The sequence below is a fragment of the Herpailurus yagouaroundi genome, unplaced genomic scaffold, assembly GCF_014898765.1.
Source record: "Herpailurus yagouaroundi ecotype Mexico unplaced genomic scaffold, PumYag 77, whole genome shotgun sequence".
NCBI lineage: Eukaryota > Metazoa > Chordata > Mammalia > Carnivora > Felidae > Herpailurus > Herpailurus yagouaroundi.
In genome coordinates, this window is record NW_024412388.1 from 99,350,943 (window position 1) to 99,376,449 (window position 25,507).

At 51.3% G+C, this 25,507-nt stretch overlaps 1 protein-coding gene across 2 annotated transcripts in view; it reads right to left on the reverse strand.

The window, feature by feature from the left end:
• The window catches only part of NGF (nerve growth factor), a 53,599-nt gene extending 32,524 nt beyond the window's left edge, over nt 1-21,075 (reverse strand). Inside the window, exon 1 of one of the 2 annotated variants that reach the window (XM_040471403.1) lies at nt 20,915-21,075. The gene's annotated coding sequence lies outside the window, so the exon portion shown is untranslated. Of the gene's footprint in view, nt 1-20,753; nt 20,836-20,914 lie in introns of those variants that run through there. The other variant, XM_040471404.1, reaches the window with a different exon arrangement.
• Nucleotides 21,076-25,507: the final 4,432 nt, after the last annotated feature.

Here is a 25,507-nt window from a genome sequence, read left to right on the forward strand (position 1 = left end):
TATTCCTTTCATCCAAATGAAATTTTCGTATATACATATATATGGCTAAAGTTGGCTAAACTTTACCAAATACCTGGTATGTGCCATGTATTAGAAACACTTTAAGTAGACCATCTCCCTCAATGCTCAGAGTAGTTGTATGAGTGCAGTTGTCTGCTTTGTGCACAGAGGAGGAAACCGAGGCTACTTATGTATTTGCTTAGGTAAACGTCAAAAACCAACCAAATAACCAACAGAGTCCCACCAACTTCACGTTTTACCCGGATTACATAGTTTTAACCTAGAAAATCTCAAAGAAAAGCCAATATGACTTACACTTCTAATTCTTAGAGCAATTGAAATCACTTATTAACTCGCTAGAATTTTAAGCTACATTTATCTTGAAGGATGTTGCATATTAAAAACAAAAAACAAAAAACCAGGAAGCCTCGGAAAATTCTTTGGGGATTGAGTGGAATTTTCTCGAACAAGTATGCGCAACTCCAGATATGCCATCTTGGTTTTCTGTCCCAAAGCCGCCTACTCAGAGATAACTAATATTAACATTTATGGCACAATCTTCTAGAATCATCTATGGCATTCACATTTTTGTACTACTTTAGCTGTCTAGAAGGACTTTCTTTTCTTTCTTTTTGATGCAGCCTTGGGCCCTCCAAGCGTGTGCTAAGAGAAGGGAAGTCCTTTCTTCTTGCCCAGTTGGTAAAAATGGAGTTTCACATGGCAGTGAGGAGATGTAGTCATGGCTCTTGTAATTTTCCAAAGTGGTGGCGCTTGCGTGGAGTTACCATCTGTTTGCAGGGCAGCCCTGAGGGCTGGACATCTGATTTCAATAAGCCTGGAGAGCGGTTCCATCCTACAGTGCGTTAGTGGGCAGCTCTCTTTCCACACTCCAGAAGCCAACGGAAAGTTGGTCTCGTGGAGCCCGGGGTCCGGGTTGACAAGAGAAGACAGTAGTTGCTGTTGGATTTGGTCCAATCCCTACGGAGGTCAGGTTTGGACTCAGAGCCTTTCAGAGCTTAGATGCCAGGCTAGCATTGTTCTTTATCATTAGTTATGTCGTCTCAATTAGAAAAAAAAAAAACCTATGAAGTCTGGATGCAGAATTCTCAAGTCTGGAATTCCTCCCACGTATGGAAAACAAGACTCACTCAAGGACACAATGCCACTGTGTTGATCACCCACATACTTTGGGATCTGACCACGGAGAAGGGGGCTCGCCCTGTAACTGGAAATGCATCCCTGCCGCTGGCAGGAGCCCCATGTTCACTGTGATCTCCGGATAATTATCAGCAAGAAGATGTTTTATTTAATAATATTTAGACAATAAACATAATAATATAAACAACTTAACTACTTCCTTGTTAATGGGGATAAGCCACCCTTCAGCCTGCATTTCGCCGCAGTAAACTGGCTCCAGGAGTCATTAAGTGAGCAACACTGGTCTTCACCTTTCCCTTCCAGAAAGGCGGCCCCTTCCCTGTCCCCTGAGGTACCTGCCTTCCCCCTTCTCTGGACTTTCCATCCTCTCCAGAGGCCTCCCCTGCGGGGTCCGAGGGGTTTCCCGGGATCAGGCTGCAGCGGGGCCATATGGAGCCTTTGTGTGAATTAGGAGAAGGTGCCCCTTCCACAGGCAGCCCCAGGCCAGTGGGGTGGCTGGGTACGCGGAGTCCACACTCATTCCCTCGGCTAGACACGCCGTACAAGACACAACCTGCACAACCGTACCGGAGACTGCCTGCTGTCCCTCCACTGGTGGCTTGTCAGAGGGCCCCTGTGGACTTCCTCTCTGACTCGCGGTACCGGGGCCCGGACCCTCAAGTGGCCAGAAGCACCACTAGACATCCTTGGGCCCCAAGGCAGTGTCAGGAAAGCTACGGGGGTGGGGGGAGAGGGAAGCCGATGTAGCTTCACTGCAGGGCAGCTGGGGGCTTCACATCCACCTGCCTTTCCTGCGTTATTGGGGCGGCTCCCCTGGTGCAGACCTCCTTCCCCACCACTTCTGCGATCCCAGCCACCCTCTCCTTCGCGGTCTCCCTGGTACTCTGAACACACACACCTACAAACGCAAGTGCTCCAGCAGCAGCCCCTCCCCACCACCCTGGCAGCCCCCCCTGCTGGCCTCCCTCCCACACCGGCTTCCGGAGGCCTCTCTCCCTCGGTGTGCAGCCTGATCCTCTGAGAAGTGAATCCGATACCTGGTGTTAGTAGTAGGTAATGCTGCCCTCATCACTTTTGGCTTTGCTTTGAATGGAAGCCTTCTGGAGGCTCACTGTCAACCCAGGTGGTGTTGCCTGGAGCGGGGCTCCGGGCAGATAATGTTGGGTGGCTTCGCCCCGGGACTCAGTCCCTGCGTGCACAGGCCCGGCTTTCACAGCAAATCCTGGCCAGGAGACTTCCTGGTGTCACCGAGCTTTCGAGTCAGATTAGAGGTCAAGGAAGTACTTGCATAGCTCCTGGGGTACTTCCCCAGCATGGACCAGCTGTGGTAGTTACCGGCTCCTGCCCAGGAACTGGGAGAGATCAGTGGGAAGGGGCTTCCCTCCATCTCCAGTGCCCAGCTTCTTTTCCCAACCGGATGCCACGGCTGGTCTCTTCCTTTGGGATTCTCCATCGCACAGCCCCGTCCGCCTCACATGCACCTGCACCACCATCCACAGGCACCGTTTGTCCCCTATGTTCTGCACGCACAGCAGACACAACACACACACACACACACACACACACACACACACACACAGGTGCACACACGCCCGGGAAACAAAGGTGCTTCTCCGGCAAATCCCACCCTCTGGGACACCCACCCGGCCTTGCTCAGAACCCACTTTTTCTTCTGGCAGCTCTCAAGAGGGCTAGCGTGGCAGTGAGGGCGTTGGGGTGGCAGCATCAGTTGTGTTTAAAACTTGGCCATGGGGGCGCCTGGGTGGCGCAGTCGGTTAAGCGTCCGACTTCAGCCAGGTCACGATCTCGCGGTCCGTGAGTTCGAGCCCCGCGTTGGGCTCTGGGCTGATGGCTCAGAGCCTGGAGCCTGTTTCCGATTCCGTGTCTCCCTCTCTCTCTGCCCCTCCCTCGTTCATGCTCTGTCTCTCTCTGTCCCAAAAATAAATAAAAGTTGAAAAAAAAAATTAAAAAAAAAAAAAAAAAACTTGGCCATGTCACATATATGGTGAACTCCGACCTCTCTCTGCTCACTCGGGGTTTCCTGTCCCAGGAACAGACCAGGGGAAAGAGCAGTGGTACCAGCTCTCAGTCTCCTTCAGCCCCTGGTTCTTGGGTCCTGAGCAGCCCAAGTTATGTTAAGGAAGAACAATGTCGGCCTAGCAGCCTCGGCCAGGCCCCGAATTCCTGAGGGGTCAAAGCCTGACTTGAAATCTGCCTGGCCAAGTGTCTCATGCAGAGCTGGGCCGGCGTGGGTGGTTGATAAAATATCATTAGATGGCAGGGGGCGTGACGAAGACCACAAGAATGGGCTCTTTCTTGCTTTCTAGTTGCTTGCTATTAACTTGCTGGGGTGTCCTGGATCCCAGGAGAAGCCAGATGGCCCAGGGTCTGAGATAAACAGCCCTGAGGCTCCAGCGGCTTGTTGACAGTCCTTCCTGGGAATAGGCTCTTGGTGGAGTTTCTCAGGAAGGGGATCAGGCATTTGGTTAAAAGGGCAGGGTCTGTGCTACCCACAGTGAGGAAGCAGGTGGAAATAGGCGGAGCCCTGGTGTCTTGGTAAAATCGGCTCTCCAGAGAGAGAGAGAGAGAGAGAGAGAGAGAGGCGTCTTGATTGGTAGCACCTGCTGCTTCCTGTGATGTGACTACTCCCACCGTGGCCAAGTGCCAGCTACCGGTGTGACCTCACTGAGTGTGAGCCGGGAAGAGAAGCTCACAGGGGAGCAGGTGCAAGCCCGGGTGAGCCGGCCACAGCCCAACACCGTCCGAACGAAGCGTTTTCCTGGACGGGGAAAGAGGACTTTCCTTTATCTTGGAGGCACCTCCCCTTCTCCCCTTGCCTGCCTTGGAGGTCCCAAACGAACCTCAAATACCTTCCTGCCGGAGCTCCCCTGCCCTGCTAATGTACCCTCTCTAGGGGCATGTGAACCTCTTTTCGTGTGACTGTTGATCCCTGTCTTCCTCGCTCGTCTGTGAGTCCTGCGAGGGAGGGGACTCTATAGTTGTGTCCCTGGATCGCTGGTGCCCAGCACAGCGCCTGCCACCAAGTTGGTGTTTAGTAAACAGCTGGTGACCAAGGAAAGAAATGAGGTGAGGCCTGTCCTGGGCTTTTCTCCGAGCTCTGTGATCTTACCCAACCAGGGCACTTTATCCTCTAGCTTTTGGTTTTTTTTCCTTCTTTCCTTCCGCCCCCCATTTGCATATACATATTTTTAAAAAGAATGCAAGAGTTCAGAAGGGCAGTGTGATTTGCAAATGTTTGCAGCCCACCTTAGCAATGTGTCCACTTTTTTGTGTGATGTGTGTATGTGTGTGTGTGATGTGCATATAGCATATGTGTGTTTGCAAGTGTGTGTGTGAGAGAGAGAGAAGAAGGGAAGAAGAAAATCTTATAATGAAATGTTTTTGTTTCCCTTTCATGTCCAAGGTCACCGGGTCATAGAAGAATCCATCTGACAGCCAGCCCTGTGGTATTAGATTCATGTCCGTCATTGTTTTCCCCAAAGACTCAAGGCTTCCTTGGAATTCAAAGGGAACTAAGAGGTGCCAATCAGCTCGTAAGTGCCTGTGGGCAGGTCTAGGTCTTAAATGGCCCTGCGGCCCCCTAAAGCCCAGAACAGGGCAGTGCACACAGTGAGAACTCGGAGGCACCTGCTAAACACTTAGCTTCGAGACAGACCTCACCCTGGCAGTGAAAATTCGTCCTCAATACCAGTTTTGGAGGGAACAGAAAGTCCCTCCATTTTTTACATGTTTGCTTAGGGACACATGAACAGAAACATCTCCAGAACACTTGATAGCTTTTGGTAGCTTTGATCATAAAGGCGACCACCTACAATGTATTTCTCCCCGGAGTCTAAGAAACACAGAAGATGCTTGTCTCTGGGATTTCTCTTCTGTCCCGGTCCAGCACTTCCCGGCAAAGCCAAAGGCAAAAGCTAAGTTTGGGGCCACCTTTCCCTTTGCTGGCTCATTTCAGGGGCCACAGCTCCCTTGCTTTTGTGACCATCCCAGGAATGAGAGGTGAGGGCCAGGTAGGACCACCCCCAGGTCCCTGGTAGGAAAGAAAAGACAAGGGGCTGTTCCCCATGTGTGCAGAACATGACATTGCCTTTCCATGGGACAAAGCCACATGGAGGTAGCAAGGAGTGGATCCCAGAAATCTATGGGAGTGATTTTTAGCTGGCTGCAAATGCCCGGTGGCAGGAACAGACCCCGACGGGTGGTGGGGAGCCGTCCTGGCCTAAATTCTGGAATGGGGCTTAGGAACCTGGTTGCACCTGTGTATGTAGAAGCTGGACCCGAGGAAAGGGTTGAAAGAGGAACTGGCATGAGGAACACAGGTTGTGATTATGGTAACATACAATGCTAGACCCTTCAAGGCTTAAGTGCCAGGTGCTATGTTAGCCATTTTATAAGCATTACTACCCCGATCTTACAGATGGCTTAACTGAGGCTCACTCTACAAATGAGCAGAAGTCACAGCGACGCCACGACACTGACCTTCTGTCTTCCTTGTTTGGGGATTTAAGCTCCATTCCCTTCCGTCTCGCTTTACAAAGACCTTAAGCTCCAAAATATTTCCATGAGTCATTGACTGATGTCTGAAATTTAACTTTCTAAGATTGTAATAATTCAAGGAGAATATCTGCTGTCTGTTGAAGAGCTTTTAAGTGCCAAATACTGCGCGATTACATATTTTCTCTCATTGAACCACCACTTCAAAAAGGGGGTATTGTTATTATATTCCAATTGAACAGTTGAGGAAGCTGAGAATCAAAGGGAGAGTATGTGATGTATTTAAAGTCACCCATCAGTAGGAAGAAAGGACCAAGGCCAGCCTTTTGCTTGCGCTGTTGTCTGTGAGTGGTTCACTGCCTTCCAATGGAGACAATTTGACGGCTGCTAAAAGCATTTGCCCCTAACAGAAGCATCAGGCTGAGCCTTATCCAGCATGCATTTCTTAGTACGATGAAGGGTCAGAGATCACCTTTTGATGGAGCCAAAGTTTGAAAGCATCAAACCTCTGCATACCAAGAAGGGGACCTAATGATGGAAGGGGGCCCCACCGGCAAGTTGGCCGATAGGTTTTGTAAACAAAAAGCCAAAGTCAGCGAGCAGTTCTCTGAGGGAGTCGGAAAGGGTTGGTCAGCTCGAGCGTTTTATGACTTCCGAAGCTATGTGACAGACAACCTCATCACCTTAGCCCTACAAAGCAGCTATGAGACCACGTCTGTGGGGAAATACATATTTCTATGGACTGAGTCAGGGCTAAATTAGACATTAGGGTAAGGCAACACATCTGACTTTCATCACCATGACATCATCCTTTAGACCTTGTAAATGTTCATAATGATATTTTTGGTAGGCTGGAATAAGCTGTCTCCATCTGAGGTGTATTACTTTAAACCTACATTTAACAGACTAATAAAATGAGGTGTCGGCCAGCTAATCCCCTGTAGTCATATCCTCAGAAGTATCCAGGCAGCAAAATGAACCAGTTATGAGTAATTGTCCTGAGGTGGCCCTGAGGGCACAGACCCTGACCATCCTGTGTCACTTGGAGTAGTGGGATGACCAGAGCTGTGTATCTGGGACCGGGCATTCCCCTCCCACGGGAGACTCCATGGTCTACATCCCTCGGGATCCTGAGACCTAGGAAAAGGATCCGTGGTCTGAAACATCCCCCACCCCCACCTCAAGAACAGGGGTTGACCTAGGGCTGGGGGACTCCTGCCTCATCTACCATGTTTTAAACACGGACCATCCGTCATTGCAGGTGGCATTATGGGAATTCCTTTTTTTTTTAACTGAAGCATAGGACCAATGTCTGACACTAAAGGCTCTCCTGGAACCACAATTTTCATAATTATCGCATGATAATCATACTAACTCAATACAGGCCAGTGTGTCTGTTCAGGACCCAGTCTCTGCCAGGCTGTGTGGGATGGTTGATTTCACCCCTCATGGGCCTTTCCGGTACACTTGGTCCTACTCAGCCCTTCACTGAGCTCCTGAAAGTGATGGCATAAGATCCCCCATTCCTTCCCTAGGAATGACCAGTGGCCCTTCTCCGTTGATCTTCAGGATCCAGAGATTTCCCCCTGGAGATGGCCGCTCTTCCCTCCCGGGTCTCAGCCTCCCTCAGAGGGAGGAAGGGAGGTCAGGCTCTGCCCCTGACCAGGACCCACTTGAGTTTAGATTTTTCCTTCCTGCTCCTGTCCTTCCCCCACTCACCTCCCTTCTCTGACTCCTCTCTTCAGTCACACGTCTCAGAGCCTTCCAGCCTCGCTCTCTGTCCTGCTGAATATTAAAGTTCACGTCCAGCTCTGGTCTACAACAGCTCCCCGGGCCGCCGTGCATTTACCAGAGGCAGCCAAGCCTCCACAGCCCTGCTCTACCTGCGACCCCTTAGCTGAAAGGGACTCCACAAACTATTTGTGCAGCCCATGTCATGCCTCCTCCAGGCAGCCTTCTCCAAAATGCAGATCCCACGCATCTCCTTTCCTAGCCTTCTGTCATAATCCACGTCTATGCCACACTTACCAACCTCATGCATTCAACCAATGCTTTTTGAGCTCAATATAGCAAAGCTCCAACCCTCATTCTTACATTCCTGTGGAGGAAACAGCACACAAACAGATGAATACTAGAATTAAGTACTGTAAAATAAAGCACGGGAAGGGGCTAGCTAGAGTCTACCGGTGGCTGGGTTTGGTAGGGAGTGGAAATAGATATTTTAAATTAGGCAATCAAGAGGTGACCTCTGAACAGAGGTTAACAAAAGTTAACCATGCAAAGAAGACCTGTGGGCAGAAGAGTCCCAAACAGCAAGCGCAAAGACCCTGAGACAGTAAACAGATTAGTGTGCCGGAGACCTAGCCAGGAGATCAGTGTGGCTGCCACATAGCAGTCAAGGAGAGGAGAGATCCAGGATGTTGGAGACAAGGTCAGGGTCCAGACCATGAAGGCAGGGCTTCTCCCAGTAGGGTTTCAACCCTACTGACACCTGGAGCCGGGTAACTCTTTGTTGCAGGTGGCTGTCCTATGGACTGTAGGATATTTAGAGCATCCCAGGACTCCACTCCCTAGATGCCAGTGTCACCATCCCCACCTCCCACTTGTGACCATTAAAATTTATCTCCAGAGCCTGCCAGATGTCCCCCAGGTGACAGGGGACAGGCAGAAGTATGGATTGTATTCCATGTGTAGTGGGACGACATTGGAAGGTTGAGGCCTGAGAAATCATGGGACGTGACTGACACCGTTAAAAGGGCACACTGACTGCAGCGGGGTTAAAAGAGTGGAGGCAGGGGGCTCCATGAGGAGGTTCTGGAGTAGTCTGGGGGACAGGTGATAGCGGTCTGGACCAGGCAGTGGCGGGATGGTAAGCAGTGATTGCATTCAGAATTTATTTTGAAATCAACAAGACTTGCTGGTGGATTGGATGAGAGGTGACCAGGAAGGTAGACACAAGGATGATTTCTAGCTTTGGGGTCCGAACAACTGTGGGGATAATGATGTCATTATCTAAAATAGGGAAGGCTAAAGTAAGACCTAAATCTGCAATATCCAAGTGGACGGGGCAGTAGCCCATGAGACCTACGGGCTCAGGGGAAAGGTCCACATTGGCAACAGACACTCAGAAGTGGTGGACTGTATTTAATGCCTGGGGAGGACGAGATATCCAGGAAGAGAGTGATACAGAAAGGGAAAGAGCCTGGACTGAGCTCAGGGCATTCCAACATTTAGAGGTCAGGAGAAGGCAAAGCCACCCAAGGGGACAGAGAAGGGAGAAGGGACATTAGGAGAGCTCATGTCCTTGCGCCATCTGACCCTGTAACTACATCCACCATATCCTGTCCACGGCCGGGTCGACAAATAGCTGAGCATCCATTTGTGCTCAGCGTCAACGACCCCTACAACACCGGGTTTTTGGGCAACCAAATGACGTAGCAGAAGTCACCTTGTCTAATCCTTCCCAAGAAGTTCTGTTAGTCCCATTTACAGCTGAGGAAATTAGAAGTCAAAAAGGTACAGTAACTCACTCTCAATCACATGTGTTTTTAGCCCCCCCTGGACCTGGAATCCTAGAGGGGCTGATTCCACGTTCCCACTTTTTCCACAGTGCCCTTGGCCTCTTGCGTTAGGCCCGTTCAATGCCCGGCACAGGCTCTGTTCCCATCATGGCAGGAACAGCTCATCTCTTCCCAAGCTTATGCGAAATGCTTTCACATCTGCTGCTGCGTTTGGTATGGGCGGGAGGGAGCTAGCATCACTCACGTAGGGCAAGTGACTGTCAAGGTCCCCTACCCAACCAAGGGCAGAACCAGCGCTGGTACCCGGAGCCCCACACTCCTCGTCCAGGGCTTTCACACTTCACTTTGTTTATCCACAGCCAAGGTGCTTCCCCAGCTGGCAGCCATAGTCAAAGCAGCAGCCCTACGCGGTACAGAGGGGCAATATCATTACTCTCATTGTACAGATTAAGACTCAGAGGCTCAGGGAGGTTCTGCGATTTGACCAGGTTACACAGCTAGAGAAGGCTGAGCCAACGATAAACCCCTGGTCTCCCGAATCGGAGTATGACTGAGGTGAAAGAAGTACTCTATACCCGACTTAGCCATTTTTTCTTTCTTACATAACAACCTTTCCAGCCCATGAAAGAAAGGAACTCCCGACAGGTTTGTGGAGTTCTCCCAAGCGTGAGTTTGCCAGTCAGAATTCTGTAATGGGGCCATAATCATTCAAGAAGTTGACATGATGAGAAGGGGACCTTCTGTGTGCTGTGCCAGTTTAAATTATTATTTTGCTTAACCATCAAGATCCTTTAAAAAGAACCTTTGAAACATATTTTTGCTTTATTAAGCCGTCCACTTCCTCACATGCCCTGCTCTTTTTTAGAAAAATTCAAAACAACAACACTGAAAAGCCCTTCCCCCGCCCCAAATATTTCCTTCCACTTCCAAGACACAGAGATGCTGACACACGGGCGTGAAGTCTGGAGTCAGGCTTTGGGTGTCTGACCTCTTCAGAAAAGAAAACGAAAACATTTCTGGGTGTTCACACTTTCCCCCAGAAAGGACAGACACCACACTCTTGAACCCAGATGAAAAGAAAGGTAATTCATTTCATGCCTAAGAAACATTCTTGGTCGTGTGTCATGTTCTGGGACAATTGATTCCATTTGTCACCGCAAGTTTCAGGAAGGGTGGAAATATGCTTCCCCCACCCCCGCCTTTGGGGCACAGAAAAAGTAAGTCGGCGTTTGTTTTTTCCTTAAAAATAAAAACAACCACAAAACCAGGTGCAATGATGATGTATTTAAACAGCGTCTTGGCTGTTTCGCCTGCTGTCCGCGCAAGCTCCAGGGCTCGGCTCAGTATAACCCACCTGCTTGGGGGAAGGGACTGGGTACATGCAGGAGTGTCCCTCTGTTAAAAATGTTAGTTACAATGTGCAACTGACCTGGTGATGTTAATTTCATAGGGCATAGCCCAATGAGTGGTGGAGGGGAGAGAATTCTCTTACAGAGACGGAAATTAACACTAGGACCAGGTCCCTTTTCTCCCCTTCTGCCCCACTGCCCTGAAACCTCAAAGAGAGATGTCTTAAGTGCCCGGAAAGGAGCATTAAATCTTTGGTCTGGACAGGAATTCAGCATTTGAGGAGATGTCACTAATAATCCTCTTTGAGTGTTAGTGGTGAAAACGGGGCCCAGGGGGAGGGCATTTTATGAGGAGAGAGCTGGAATGAGCCCCAGGGGAGCACGAAGAAACACAGATGAGGGGGGGAAGGTGACAATTCCACGTGAACAAAGAGGCAGGCAGTTTGTCATCACTGATCTGTCTTCAGGGGCTGCATTAGCCAGGCTCTCAAGAAAATTGGGACATTTCACCCTTGTGGCCCCAAACTAGGATTCCGGTGTGGGTCGCTCAGGTACCGCCTGCCAGGAAGGGGAGGTCTCGGGTCAGTGATAGATTGTGGGCCAGGGTGAGGGCTGGAGTTAGGATTAGGGTTTGGTTTGCCCGAAGGTGGCTGTCCCAAGTGTCCACATTAGGAGCCTTTAAGCTGTTTGTACCAGGAGAGAAACAAACCCCCGGCATTGGGGCAGTCTGGAGCCTCGCTCATGAGAAAATGTTAGGCTCTCTCGTCTGGGCAGGAACTTCTTTAGTATTTTGACAATGTCAACATTTTAATGGTATCTTAGCTCTGCTGCCCTTATAAAAATATACTAAAGGGGAAGGATGTGATTTGTGGGAACAGAAGCTCCCTCCAGAGTCCCTGCATCCGCACTAGGACCAAAGCATTTGTCCTAGTCCCAAGGCCAGAAGAGGTGGCGATATCCCTCTGGTGGTTCCCAGTGACAGGGAAGGATGCCTTGTGCCCCTTGGACAATGAAGCCATGGTCATGAGTGGGCAACAGGATCACAGGGAGATGGCTCTGCAAGCATGAAATGGGAGAAACATGATCTAGAAGGTGGGAACGAAGACAAGCTTGGTTTGCCAGAGAAACAACAAAATTCAGGGATGATAAAATGGAAGTCATAGTTCTGATGAGGTTGAGTAGTGATAAAGGAGGAGGGGGCGAGGAGGAGGAGGAGGAGGATGGGGAGGAGGGGGAGGGGGAGGAGGAAGGGGAGGGGGAGGAGGAGGGGGAGGAGGGGGAGGCAGGAGAAGACAGATGATAACAGCAGTTCTCACTTACAGAGGGCCACTTTGGTGGCAGGCACTTCATACATCTTTGTCACTTAATCTACACAACAGCCCTATGAGGATGGAATTCATCTGACCGCCCAGAGAAGGACACTGATGCTGTGAGAACTCAGGTTACCCAACATCACACAACCGGGAGTCACAGAGCTGGGACTTAACTCCAAGTTTGTCTGGCTTCGGAGCTACGCCCTTTTCTAAACCATGCCGCTGTCTATACCAGTAGCTTTTAAACTTTTTAAAGCATGACTCGTCATGAAAAAATTCATTTTCCATCATGATCCGGTTTGCACATACGTACGTGTAAGCGTGCATACCACTAAAACACAAGTTTCATGAATACTTTTTGCTACATGCAATGCATTTTGATTTTTAAAAACTTTATTCTACTCTCTTGCATTGAGAGAGAGAGAGAGAGAGTTATACTACTAAATTGGTTTCATATCCCCCTGATGGGACTCAATCTGTATTTTGAAAAAAGTTTTCCTTTCCTCTACTCGATGGCAGTTGATTTGAAATGTTTTTCAACTTCCTGCTTGATATTGCTGGATGCTGGGCAGCATCTCTGCTTCTGAGGCATGCTGCTACTCATGCACTCAGGACCATCCCTCTGGTGGAGGGGGTCATCATCAATCAAATATTTCAGAAATTACAAATATCTGACAAAGCCATTTGCTTGGAGAACAGTCAGTCCAGGAAACCATCCAGAAAACATAACCGCTGATCTCAGGCACCAACTAATACAATATTTTAGGCAGTTGACGCATGCTTGCAAAAGAACTCTTTTCACTGCTTTCGGAGCCTAAAGGACTCCTCTCGCCTCACGAGGCAGTGTGTGCTCACGACGTAACAATAACGCCAGAGGGAAAGAAACACACAAGGTCACGTGGGGAATCCATCAACCCACTGTCAAGACTCACGTTGCCTTTCTCAATTTTTCGTGAGCACACCTAGGATCTGAAATTGGACTGCTCTTTAGGGGAGGGTGTGTGTCTCCACCCTGGTCTGGGATTTCGGGGATAAATCTGTTTCGACAGCTAGGGACAGTGACAGGGTTGGTTGCATCAGGGTCAGGTCATGGAAAGTGAAGTCCAGATCAGATGGCTCAGCACGAGTCAGCCCTGATGAGCCGTGGACTCGGTGACTTCACTCCAAGCAATGTGCACGCTAATTGAGAAAACATGTTCCTGTGATGGCCTCATGCAAAAATCCAGATTTACGAATTTTTTTTTTATTCCTAAGAATTCCTTGAATATTTGCCGTGCGTGTCTATACAGCCTCCCAGAGTCCTTCTCCTTCTTACTGAGTAGAGCTGTGTTTTTCTGCTGTGGCTCAGGTCAGGTTTTTAAAAGGGTGGGATCCTGATGGAGAACAAGTAGGCAGGTGGCCACAGGCCGTGGGGAGAAAGAGGAGGAGGGCGAGAGATGAGAAAAATAACTACACCTTCTGTCCTTTTTCTGGGGCAGAAAAAGCGACTGAGACCCAAGTCCTTACAAAGCAATGATCCACAAAGCTCAGTGAGGAGCTCTTCTCCTTCATGCTTCTGGCTCTGTATTCTTAAAGCCTCCCCCGAGCTGGCCAAACCCCCACCCACCCCAGCCAGCCTGAGGAGCAGGCTTACTGGGCACTCCTGCATTGCAGGCTCTGGGCTAAGTTTGGGCCTTCCAGCATCCACTTCTCTGACCTCTCGACTGCCCGCTAAGATTGGCATTGTGATTCCCTCTTACAGATGAGGAAACTGAGGCACACAGCGATTAAGGAGCGTGGTCAGAGAACCAATAAGAGGTGGAACCATGGGATCGGGAGCTAGTTCTGTCTCTGTGTGCCAAGGTTCCTTCTATATCCAGCCCTACCCCCCACCTCCAGGAAGCCCCTCTGGAGTGCACCACATCATTCAGACCGCTCCCCTCCTGGGGCTCCTACAGCCACCACATTAGCACTTCTTCAGCTAGCTCCCCTGGTCCCATCCTCATGCTGCCCTCAACTGCTCCAAGTGTGTTAATCTAACTGAGAAGATAAAAAAGCCTGCTGACAGATTCTGTTGGGTCTGCATGGGTGTTTTGAAAGTGAGGACATAATACATTTAAGCTCAAAGTTTTGACTTCTCTTGAAAAGTTGGAAGACCTGGCCACATTGGCCCTACAATCCCGCAAAGCGACAGATGGCTTGTCCCCTTTGGACGGGGCGCACTCTGGAGCTCACCGTGGTCCCCACCAGCCTCTGGACTTACCTCACTTATGTTATCTGATGAGCCTGTAAAGCCATTTCAATCTCGACTCCTGAGCAAACTCCTTGATGAGATGGGATCATGATTTATATGGATCGTGAACCCCCCCCCCCCGGGGGGGCCGGGGGGTGGGGGGGGGGGGCCTCAATAAAGAGGCTGAGCAAAAGGAAAATCAATCCACAGGCCTGATGTCTGGGGGACCTGCCTCCCCAGTGGGGTGGAGGCTGTGTCCCCTTTAACCACAGGCTATAGGTGGTTCAGTGACAGCTACTCAGCCAGGGACCCTTGGTCGGGAGAAGCACAACTGGCCTGCTGTCATAGAAAAATTCACTTCCTCCTTCTTTCTCCTCTTGTAAACTTGATAAGATACATAAAATCCCCAAGACACAAGTGGTTGGAGGAGGAGGCATTGGTATGTGGGGTAAGGAACCAAAACACTGTTAAAGCTGCCAGTGCAAATGGCCATTCTCAAGAAATGCCTTATTTAGAGAGCACTGCCTAACGTTGCTGAAGTAAAAGTCTGAGAAGTTGGCCTCTGAAAGAAAATTATCCACGCGTCGTCTTTCCCCTGGACGTTATGAGGCAAAAAGAATTCAGAAATGAAGGCTTTGGTTAAAATTCTATCAAAATGAGTATGTTAATTACAGAAGGTCCAAATATAGGTGAGTAAGTTCTTAGAAAAGCCTTCAATGCTGTTAAAGAGATTTCTTCCCTCCATGCAGCAAAGTTTTTGATAGAGACGCAGAGATCTCAAAAGCGTAAGGATGGGTGGCTCAGTCGGTTAAGCGTCCGACTCCGGCTCAGGCCATGATCTCATGGTTCGTGGGTTCGAGCCCCACGTCGGGCTCTGTGCTGACTGTGTGGGGCCTGCTTCGGATTCTCTCTCTCCCAATCTCCCTACCCTTCCTTCCCTCAAAATAAATAAATAAACTTTGAAAAGGAAAAAGTGCAAAGCTGATAGTGTCTGACCTGAAGTGAAAAGGCATGACGGGATGACCTCCTCAGATGAGTCCCTCCGAGGGAGAACACGAGGGAAGGAGAGTCGTGCCTGCGCGGTACCTCCCGCGTGCCCGGCAGGTGCTGGCGTGCGTCCCACTTACTACGCACCACAGCCCGAAGGAGCGGGTACTACTCTACTGTTACTTCTGTTTCATGGAAGAGGACGCCATACCACAGGTGACCCCTTGCAGCTCTCTCTGCTGGGTGGTCACCCCTCTCCCCTCTGTCACCTGTGTCACCTAGTCCAGCATCTCGTGGGCAGTTAGAGCCCAGCATGGCTCCAACTTCAAAACCACCGTCCAAAGGGACCCTGCCTCTCTTGGCATCTCCCACACACCTCGGGGGTCTGACACCTGGTAATTGACAAGGATGAGGCGGTAGCCCAGGGACTCAGCCTCCGAGCCAGGTCTGCCCGAGTCCAAACATGGGATGGCGTGTCACCAGATTGAAAAGCAAGTCACTTTGTCCATGCCTCAGACCCACAGTGCTGAGGGGAGGCAGGACCTCCCACCACCCACCTGGGCCGAGCGCTCATGGCTTCTAACAGACGGCCGGGCCTCCTTCAGCTCCCTTGGGGACAGCATGCAGAATGCAGACACACGAGCATGTCACCAACCCCGGCTACCGAAGGAACAGCCAGAGGAACTGGGAGACTCAGCCCATCTGTACTAAGCGGTTATTGGGAAACCATTCCGGCAGTGGTGGATCCTAACTGCCCTTGATGTGGGGTGGCTTGGGCCGTTCCCTCCCACTGACTCGGGAGCCAGGTCCTTGCACTTGCAACCCTCCACCTGCAGAAGCCAGCGCAGGAAGGTGCCAGAGCATCTCCAACTGCTTTGCCTCGTGGTCAGTTTTCGGGAAAACCCTGACTGTCTGACTCTGACTAATCCTACTACTAATGAAAAGACTCTCTGCATGTGGAAGGGGTTGGCCCAAGTCTTGGGCAACTTAAAAAGCCACTGCTGCTGGTCCCACCTGACAGACTGCATCACCAGACCATTCTTGGCCTCATCAGGGATCTCCTTAGGTCTCCTATGTCCTTCCCCCACCCCGTCATTAAGAGTCAACTCTAAACCCTGCCAGCCCTCTTCTATTACTTGGGGTTGGGGGGAGGGGTGTAGCAAGCAGGTGTTTCTCCCAAGATGGCATTCATTTCAGCCCTCTGCACTATGAATAATCAACCGGTTCCATCTTTTGTCCTACAGTGAGAGCTTGGGGCGGGCATAAGTATAACATGAGCCGTTCTCCTTGAGAATAAACCCAGTGTTCCAAGCACCACCCCCTCCAGTGTAGCATTGCTGCTGACTTTTTTCAATCAAATGTCACATTTTTGATTCCCATTTATTCTCACAGCTTGGGCACAGTTGTATTAATTTGCTATCAACATGGCCCCATGTTGTATTAAGTGCCGGCAGTGCCGGAGAGGGTTCTGCCTTCTCATTGTCTCATTCAGGAAAGGGACCTCCTGGTGCCAGAGTGTGATCCATTTAGTAAAGGAAGGAAGGATTCCCTCCCAGAGCCGTGGACACCCGGGGCAAGCAGTCTGCCTGTGTTTTTAACAGCATATGGCAGGGAAGGAAAGCTGCCATGCTCTAATACCACCTGTCCCTTCCCCCCACTCTTGCTGGTGTTCTTTTCATGTGGGTCATTTGTTGTCATACTCCAGTGACAAAAGGGACAGAGTGATTCCTGGTGGGACCACAGCACTGAGGTTCCTGCCAATGGCCTCCTGGAGACTGATATGCTGGTTCTTGGAGATGAAGCCCCAAGTCAATGATTAAATAATTGATGCCCCGAGAGTGGGGCCTGGAAGAAAGGCACTTATTGGTAATTCCCAAGGGAATTTTTGACCGAGAAGAGTATTATCCTTTTAATAGGCATTTACCCATATATGAGGGGCAGTGGCGGGGGTGGGGGAGGTGAATTTTTGGTTGTCGCCATGACTTCTGGCATTTATTTAGTAGGCAAGATAGGGATGCTAAGCTTCCTGCATTATGTAAGTAGGTCACCCTTAACCAAGAATTGTCCCCAAAGTAAGTCCCATTGGGAAACACTATTAATTCAATACAACTGTCCTATAGATTGGAAAAGTGAAGCCTGACAGGTTGAGTGACTTGCTCAAGGTCACAAAGATTTTTTTTCTCTCCTGTCTCCCAACTCAGGACTACTACAGAACGTTTGCCCACAATACAGCAAAAAAATGTCAAGAGATCATCTCAGTGTTTCAATCTGATTCCTACTATGTCAGAGTCTGAGGCCAATGGTCTATAGAGGCTCCTCAAAAACATGTAAAGCAGCCAATAGAAGAATAAAAAACATCAGGAAGCTTGAGAAACTCTTTTTTATTGTATATTGTCATTATTCTGGTCTTGGCCAATCATTGTGGCGGAAGGTCTAGCCTCCTTGGTTCTAACAGTGACCGTTCCATCCCTGTGCACACCTGATCTAAAGGCCAATGACTCCAAAGCCTTGGTTTCCCCAGCTGCATTTCTGCCTCAGGGCCATCCTGGTGTTACTGCTCTTTGGAGTTAGGATGTCAACCGTGTGCTCACTGTCAAGACGCAAGGTCCCTGGGAATGGGTCGGGGAACGGTCTTCCACCTACATTTATCTGCCTAATGCTTAATGCCACCATAAACTGTTCTGTGACACTGGCCCATCATAGAGTTGATTTCTCAAGACTGGGTGAGCTTGAGAGCTGACAGTTTAGGCGGTGGTTTGCAAGATTGGAAGTGCCAAAGAAAGAGAAACCCTCTGGGAACATGGGTTTTATTTTGCTCAGACCTAGCCAGAAAAATTTTTAAATGTTTTATTTATTTATTTTGAGAGCGAGCGTGACTGGGAGAGGCAGAGAGAGAATCCCAAGCAGGCTCTACACTGCCATCACGGAACCCGACAAGGGGCTCGATCTCACAAATCGGGAGATCATGACCTCAGCAGAAACCAAGAGTCAGATGCTTAACCGACTGAGCCACCCAGGTGCCCCTGATACCCAGAGATTTTAAGTGAATCCTCAGCAAACCTTCCACTGCCTCCTAAGAGCAGAGTATTTGCTGCCAGCAAACGTCTCCAAGGCCTGCTCGGGACCCCGAAATCCCTACCAGTTCTTACTGGGAGCAGATCAATGGCTGGGGCTCTGGTCCCTGGTCTTGCACTGATGTTGGCTCAGGGGTTTGGGCGTTGCCTCCACTCTAGGCATAGTAGGGAAGAGCAATAGGACGTCTCCTGGTAATTTCTCTGCAGCTCAATGCAACTGCCGCTGCAAAGGGCACTCGACTGTGCCGCAGGAGTGCTCAGTGCTTGTTGCAAAGTGAAGAGGTGAGACTTTCTCATCAGTTTCATCTCAGTAATGATGAGAAACTTCCCTCAGGCTCCAGCCCTGCCCTGCCATGCCCTACCCTCCCTGCTGATGTCGGCAGGCAGCCGGGGCCCCCTTCCTGGTCCTGGCCACTGCCAGAATTTCTCCACGGAGGAGAAGAAGAATGTCAAACCTCCCTCTGGGCCCCCACCTGGGGGTGATGCGGGGTGGGTAATAGGAGGAGGTGAGAACCTCACTGCTTTGAGAAGGACTAAAGGTGCAGGAAGAGTCACCCAGACTAGGATGACTGTCCCCAGCGGACCCAATTTTTCCACTTGCTGGTAGGCTTGGGCTGCTTCAGGGGTGACAAGGCTGCCCGGGGAAGGGGTGGCCCCAGCAGCTGGTTATAAAATCCTCTGAGGGACTCCTACAAGTCCATCAACACATGGGTCCCCACGCTCCTGGGACCTTGGTTTCCCATTTGTGGTGCCTCCTAACATTTTCCCCTTCAAGGCTGCCCTTTCTTTCACCTGCATAAAAACATTGGGGAAAGGAGGAGGGGTTTGGCAACACGTGACGCGAACCCCACCCCCTGCAACTGACGGACCCAAGTATGAGGAACACCACGCGCTTCTTCAGCGAGTCAATGCCAGCAGCGCCAGCCCCAGCCCCCAGACCACTCCTCCCCGCCCTCTCTGCCCAGTCCGCAGTCCCCTCTGAACCTCCGGGAACACTGCCCAACATGGATTGACATTTGGGTTGCCGAGGCTGACATATGACTTATTCCAGAATAAGATCCACAGAAGGCGCCCATCCAGATCTGATGTAGCCCTTTCTTCTGCAGAGGGAGCAAGTTTCAGACGTTCGGTAAAAAACAGAAAACACTGCGCAAGACGGGCGGGCAGGGCCCAAGTGCTGCTGCCCTTTCTGTGCTGCTCTGGGAGGGAGAAGTATTCCCCTCCAGCGGACTGAATTGGCAACTTCAAGAGCCTGAAGACCCTGCAACGGTGTCACTGGTGGGCCTTCCACCACCATGTGTGAATTTGCAGAAGGCAGCTGGCCCTGCACGTGGAGGGGAAGAGGGGGCTGGCCCTGGCAGTGGGTGTGCCCACAGGATGGAGCCAGGACAATTAATCAAGTGCCTTTTCTCCAGGATTTCCATTGGCCTCAGATGACAGATGGGGCAGAGGCACCCAGGAGAGCACTATTTTGGTTTCCAGCTGGGAACGTGCACTAAGTTTTCCTTAATACCCACAGCACCCAACAGGCTTTGCTGTAACACACTTTAATGCATGAAACACCCATAAATTATCCTTCAAACTGTTACAACTTCCAACCTGGAACAACTTGGAAAAACCAGCCTAGCAAGCAGGATCTTTTTTAATCTCTCAAGTCACAAGGGAAGAGAAAGTTCAAGCAGAAAACACCTTCCATGAGAATCTCAGAGATTTTTTTTTTTTTTTTGAAAGGAGAGTTGTAATCAAACACTGCTAAGCCGCTTGTTCCTGTTGACCCAAAGATGCCGCTTCCTGACCTCTGAGTCCTCTCTCTGCCTCCCCTCTGTCCTTGCCGTCTGGACCCAAGGCGCTGCCCGCCCCACCCCTCCAGCTTCTCCTACACCTGGCAGCAGACAGCTGGAGGTGAGGCCTGTGACCCAAGTAGCCGGGTTAAGCCTTGGCGACCTCGGTCCAGCGCGGCTCCTTGGAGGTCCCCTGGTGCACAGGCTCCTTCTGCCGAGCCCTGGGGCCCTCACTAGGGTCTCCCAGCCCTCCAGCGACTCGCGGAGGAGCCCGAGGACGCTTACTCGGTTCCCTGCACCGCTTCCAGTGAGCCCTGCCCGGCTCATCCCCTCACCTGGGGGCGACGTAGCACTTTCCGGACTCCGCGCACACACCAGCCCGCGCGCGCTGCGCACTCGCCCGCCGCGGCGCAGACCACCATTCCTCCCGCCCCGGCGCGCTCGCAGCCCGCGCATCCCTCTCTCTACGCTCTTTCGCGCTCCCTCACTTGCGCGCGGTCCCCTTCGCCCTGGAGCTGGTAGTCCCTGGCACAGCCGTTGCGGCCACTGCAGGCTCCAGGGATGCCTCCCGGACTTCGGGCCATCGGGAGACCCGGAACTCCTCGACCAAAGAGCGAGAGAGAGCGCTGCTCTCCCGGACTCGCCCGCCTGCCCAGGCTCCCGCGCTCCCACACCCACTCGGGACACTGCTGCACTTCAGCCCGCGGGAGCCTCGGGAGTGCCCGGAGATCTCGCCAAAACAGGATCCATGCACTCTCTCCCGGGGAGCCCAACCGCGCCAGCCCGCGCCCCCTGCCCGCGCTGCGCCCCTCTCCGCGCTCGGTTCGGGGCAGCCTGACTCACCGCTGCGCTCCCCTCCGGCTCCCAGCGCTCTCTGCCGTACAGGAGCGCCGAGCTGCTCTAACACAAGCTTCTTGAATTCTTAGCCCCTCCTCCCGGACTCCTGAGTCACTCACTCCAAATCCTTCCCCCCACTGCAACCCTCCCCAGCCCCGGCCCAGCACCTGCTCTGGTGGGCGGAGGTGTCGGGCTATCAGGGGTCCTGGGTGTTACAGATCGATAGCTCCCGGGAGGGCCGGCTCCACACAGCCAGGGAAGGGTTCAAGTCTCCGGAGGTCAAAGGGAAACTCACGGGGGTCGGAGGGGCCGCGCGCGCAAAGCCTGGACGGGGATTTTCTGGGGCATCAGGCGGGGGTACCGGCTCCGGACGCCAAAGGGCCAGCAGGCCGTTGTGGGCGGAGTTGCCCGGAGCTCCCCGCACCTCCCCGCCCGTGCCTCGCGCGTCGCCTGCAGCCAGAGCTCCCGGGGTCCGCCCGACGTCACGCTCGGTGCCCTAGGCTCTCTGGCTGCCTCTGCTCCTAGCAGCCAGAGAGAAAAGCCAAGAGAGCTTTCCGCCTGGGACGCCACCCGACGCCCGGGGAGAAAAGAGCACCCAGGGAAGCTTGGCGAGATGCAGGTGCGGGGCTCCTCTGATTCAAGGGAAGGAGGCGGCTCGGAAAACCAGAACCAGCTAGAAGGCCCCCAGGCAGGGGCAAGTCGGGCGTGGGGACAAGGGCTAGAGTACTTAGGCAGCAGGACTTAGATTCAGGGCTAGAACTTAAGGGCCCAGATTCCAGAAGCTTCCTTGCTGCGATCACTGATCCCTCTGAAATTGTAGGCGAATTTGTACGGCTGTGTTTGATGTGTGGATTTTTCTGGGTAGAGGGTCTGCAGCTTTCTTCAGCTTTGTTAAGAGTTTGTCGCTCTAAACTGATCTAGGCAGAAAGAGCCTCTGCCCAGCCTTAGGCCCTAAACAAATTCCTTTTTATCCTCACCGTGTGGACTTTAAGTGAGACAGGATCTCTGGGATTTCTTGGGTTCCTGGATTCAGAGCCTGACAGGGGAGCTCATCTGGATCCACAGCCTGCCCTTTCCCACCCCAGCCCCAAAGGAGCAAGGCAGATTTTTCACCAAGTGTACATCATTAATTGTAATGTGCTGGGGGATCCATAGGTCTTTGAAAATTCACACCCCCTCTCCCTCTGGGGTCCAGCTCTTCAGATGTCTTCACTTCTCTCTTGAATAAATTGTATGCTGAACCCCCACCCTGTGCCTGATGTCACAAGGAGGAACAGATGTGGGGACAGAGACAGAGAGAAGCAGAGAAGGCATGCCAGCACGATACAGGCGAAAGTCACCCTCGCGTACTGGGATTTAGTGAGACCCAGGAGTGACTTCTGTTGTCAATCCAAGAGTAGCCCTTTACCCGCAGTGCAGGTCACTTGAACACAGCGAGGCTCTGCTTAAGCATTTCCGACCCCCTTCACACATATTGGCCTGAGGTCTTCACTTCTTTCTGTTTTCACCTTTGCCCCCATACCTAAGTTCACTCCGTCGATGCGTACTCTGAGAAGGATGAGGTGGGAAGAAAGCCCCAGAAATTAAAAGTCAGCTTTAGCTTTGGTATGACCTCGTTGTTTCCCAGCAAAGGCTCTTCCACTTCTGAGTTGTTCAGATACAGACTGGTGGCTGAACACACTTTGGAGGTGGGTGCAAACGACTGGGGACACCATAAATGGCCTTTCTGCAAAGGCGGCATCAGACTCAGGGTGATGCGTTAGGAAATTAGCATCGTCAAATAAACAAAGGAATTTCCAGACAATAGGACAAATTCATTCATCAATCGTGTCATGTAGAAACTTGTTCCAAAGCACCGGCCCTACCTCTTACCTAATAGCTGCCTGAGAATTTAGGGATGAAGTTGACAATTCTAGAATAACAGAGAATATGGTTGTTGAACGCGGAGCTTTTGTGTGCAAACTTGTGGCGTCACCCAGAAGGACAAAAGGATTTGGGGCACTTGTGGTTCTTTTTCATGTGGTGTGTAAGAGGGAAATTTAAAATGATGTAAGCAGAATATAAGCCTAGATGCCCCACCCCCCAGATTGTTGATTGTATTCTGATGGCACATGTTGGTTTAATAAGAGCTCTTTCCAGCCCTGTGTAGCTCTGCTTCTGTCCCTGAACTTTAAGGATCTCAAGTAAATGACATGTAAATGGCATGTAAATGACCAACAAATAAACAAACACTCCAAAGATTACTTTTTGAGCACTTACTGTGTGCCAGGCACTGTGAGATGGCCGTAGTCCCTGATCAGAGGGTTCATGTTCTTGTGGGAGCTGGATTATTAGTCCCTACCCACGTGTATCACAGTCTCCCCAGGTCCTGGTACGCGGTAGGTGGCTCAGTACATGCTTGCTGAATCCAAGAGTGGTCAGAGCCATCTGTGGCTGTCAGACAACCCATTCACACTGCATCGGTTTCCAGCAGGTTGAGGATCAGGCTGACCCTGGCACAGAGACCACAGCCAGGTATGTCTTCGCTTGCCTTTTCTGTTTCCACGAAAGGCCCTAAAGGAAATGTCCTTCTCCTGGGTAATTGAGACAAGGACTTCAAGGCTTGGACCGGCTATGTTTATAGGAATGCAAAACAGTTGAGGGACAGCGGGCAGAAGGAATGGTGCAGACAGGCAGAGGATAAGAATGTTTTTCTGCACTAGATTTTCTCGAAAGAGCTTTTTATCTAGGGTATCAAAATAACCAGCAGCTGATGCATTTGCTGCCTTGGAGGACAGATTGTGGCGTGTGCAGAAATTGTTGTTATTTCTGAGGATTCAGAAGCCTGCAGCCGTCGAGTGCCTCATCAACAGCGACACTCAGCCTAGCACAAGGCTCCTGCCTCTCCCTTGCTTCATTCCAGAAGCCAGGACGAAGTGCACATGCTATTTAAAACACCAGGAGGCTCGGCAGCGATCTGCCAGCACTGATGGAATCGCCGGATCTGCTCGCAATACGTGTGAAACAGAAATATTGTCCCGGTTGCTGGGGGAGGTGGTAGCTTCAGCTCCAAGTTGTTTGGGTTTTTTTCCTTCCTTCTAATCAGCGTGGAGAAAGGCTTCAGAAGAGAAAACGCTTTGTGATGCTCACTGAGATGCCATGGCCCAAATCAGAGATGATTCCTCCCTCCCACCCCCTGCCACCTCATTGACATAGGAGGAAGCAGGGGCCCGGCAAGGACGAGGGCTCAGTCAAGTACAAATGGCCAGGGTCAGGGCCAGAACTTGGGCCTCTTCTTTCTACCACCCTCTCTGAAAGAGGCCGAGGGAAAGACCTCTGGCCCTAGCCTTCGCGGGGAGGCTGGTACCTGAGCAGAGGCAGGCCAGTGTGCAGAGAACAGTCAGGGGCTCCGCTCCGTCTTCTCATCTGGGGGCCATCCCTGCCTGCTCCCCGGGCCTGCCCCTGGTTTCTCTGAAATCTTCAGTTTCTTCTCTCCAGGTTACTCGTGAACATTCACTTGCCTCAAAGAAACTGCTGGCCCTCCTGCTGCCCAACCACCGGATTTCTCAACTTCCTTCCACTATCGAATTCCCCCGCAAAGTGATCTACACCCACCGTTTCTTTGGCTCCCTTTAACTTCCTGCAATCTGGTTCCCATCTTCTTCCCCTCCCCTCCCCTTCCCAGTACTGAACTGATATTTTCTCCTTAAAGGTCACCAGTTGCAATAACAACACCGCCACCAACATACTAATCACAGCGTTTATTGAGTGCATGCCGTGTTTCAGGCGCTGGGCAGGGCATCTTACGGGCCCAGGCTGTATCATCTGTTTGTAAATAAGGATGCTGACAAGTAGGAGGTAAGTCTCTTGCTCATCCTAAGTTGCTAGTAGGCAGTAGAATGGCCAAGTACAGATTTGAACAGGCTCTTGCCATGAAACTCTGTGCCTTTTCCTCCATGCAGCCAAGTTCAGCAGACTTTGCCAGTCCTCCGTCTGGTCTCCTGATGATTTCCTGCACCTCACGCTTCCCTTCAAGGCTCTGTGACTGCACTGTCCCGGCCTACCATTGTTCTCTCAGATGTCCCTGCCTGCTCTCGGGATGCACGCACTTCCATGCCTCAGTCCTGGGGCTTTCCATTCTTCCCCACTCTCAGTCCTCCCGACATTAAGATTCCTCCCCCAGCCCCAGCTCTGCCCTCTCTCCCATGCTCCTTCGGGCACTAACATTTTGAGCATTCCTATTTGCAGAGCCCACGTTTGCAACATGCTATCCAGGTTCTTGTTTTAGGCCACCTGTACGGGCCCCGGCAAAGCCTATGCAGCCATCCCACCTCTGATCCTCAGCACCACCGTCCAAAGTCCTTGGTCTCAACTCAGCCACCAGAGCCCCCCAGGTCTCGTCCTTGAAGCAGGTCAGAGAATCTAGTTGGGCCCACAGCACTTCAGCTCTTCTCCAGCAGGGGCACCGCAGCCCAGTAGAGCTACCAGCTTGGAACCTGGGAAGACTGAGCTCGTCTGTCCCATCTACCCTCTAAGGTCTTGTGATCTTGGGAGAAAGATCTATCCTCTTTGAGCCATGATAACACGAATTCCTTGTAATAATATAACTAGGTATATCAGGTGACTAATTTCTGAGCCCCTGCTGGGTGCCAGTCCCAGTCTAGGTGCTGGGGATTTAGCATGTGAACAAAACAGCCACTAGCCACGTGGAACATAATTCCAGCAAGCGACTTCTCTCATTTAATAAATATTTATCTAATGTACATTGTAAACCAGGCCCA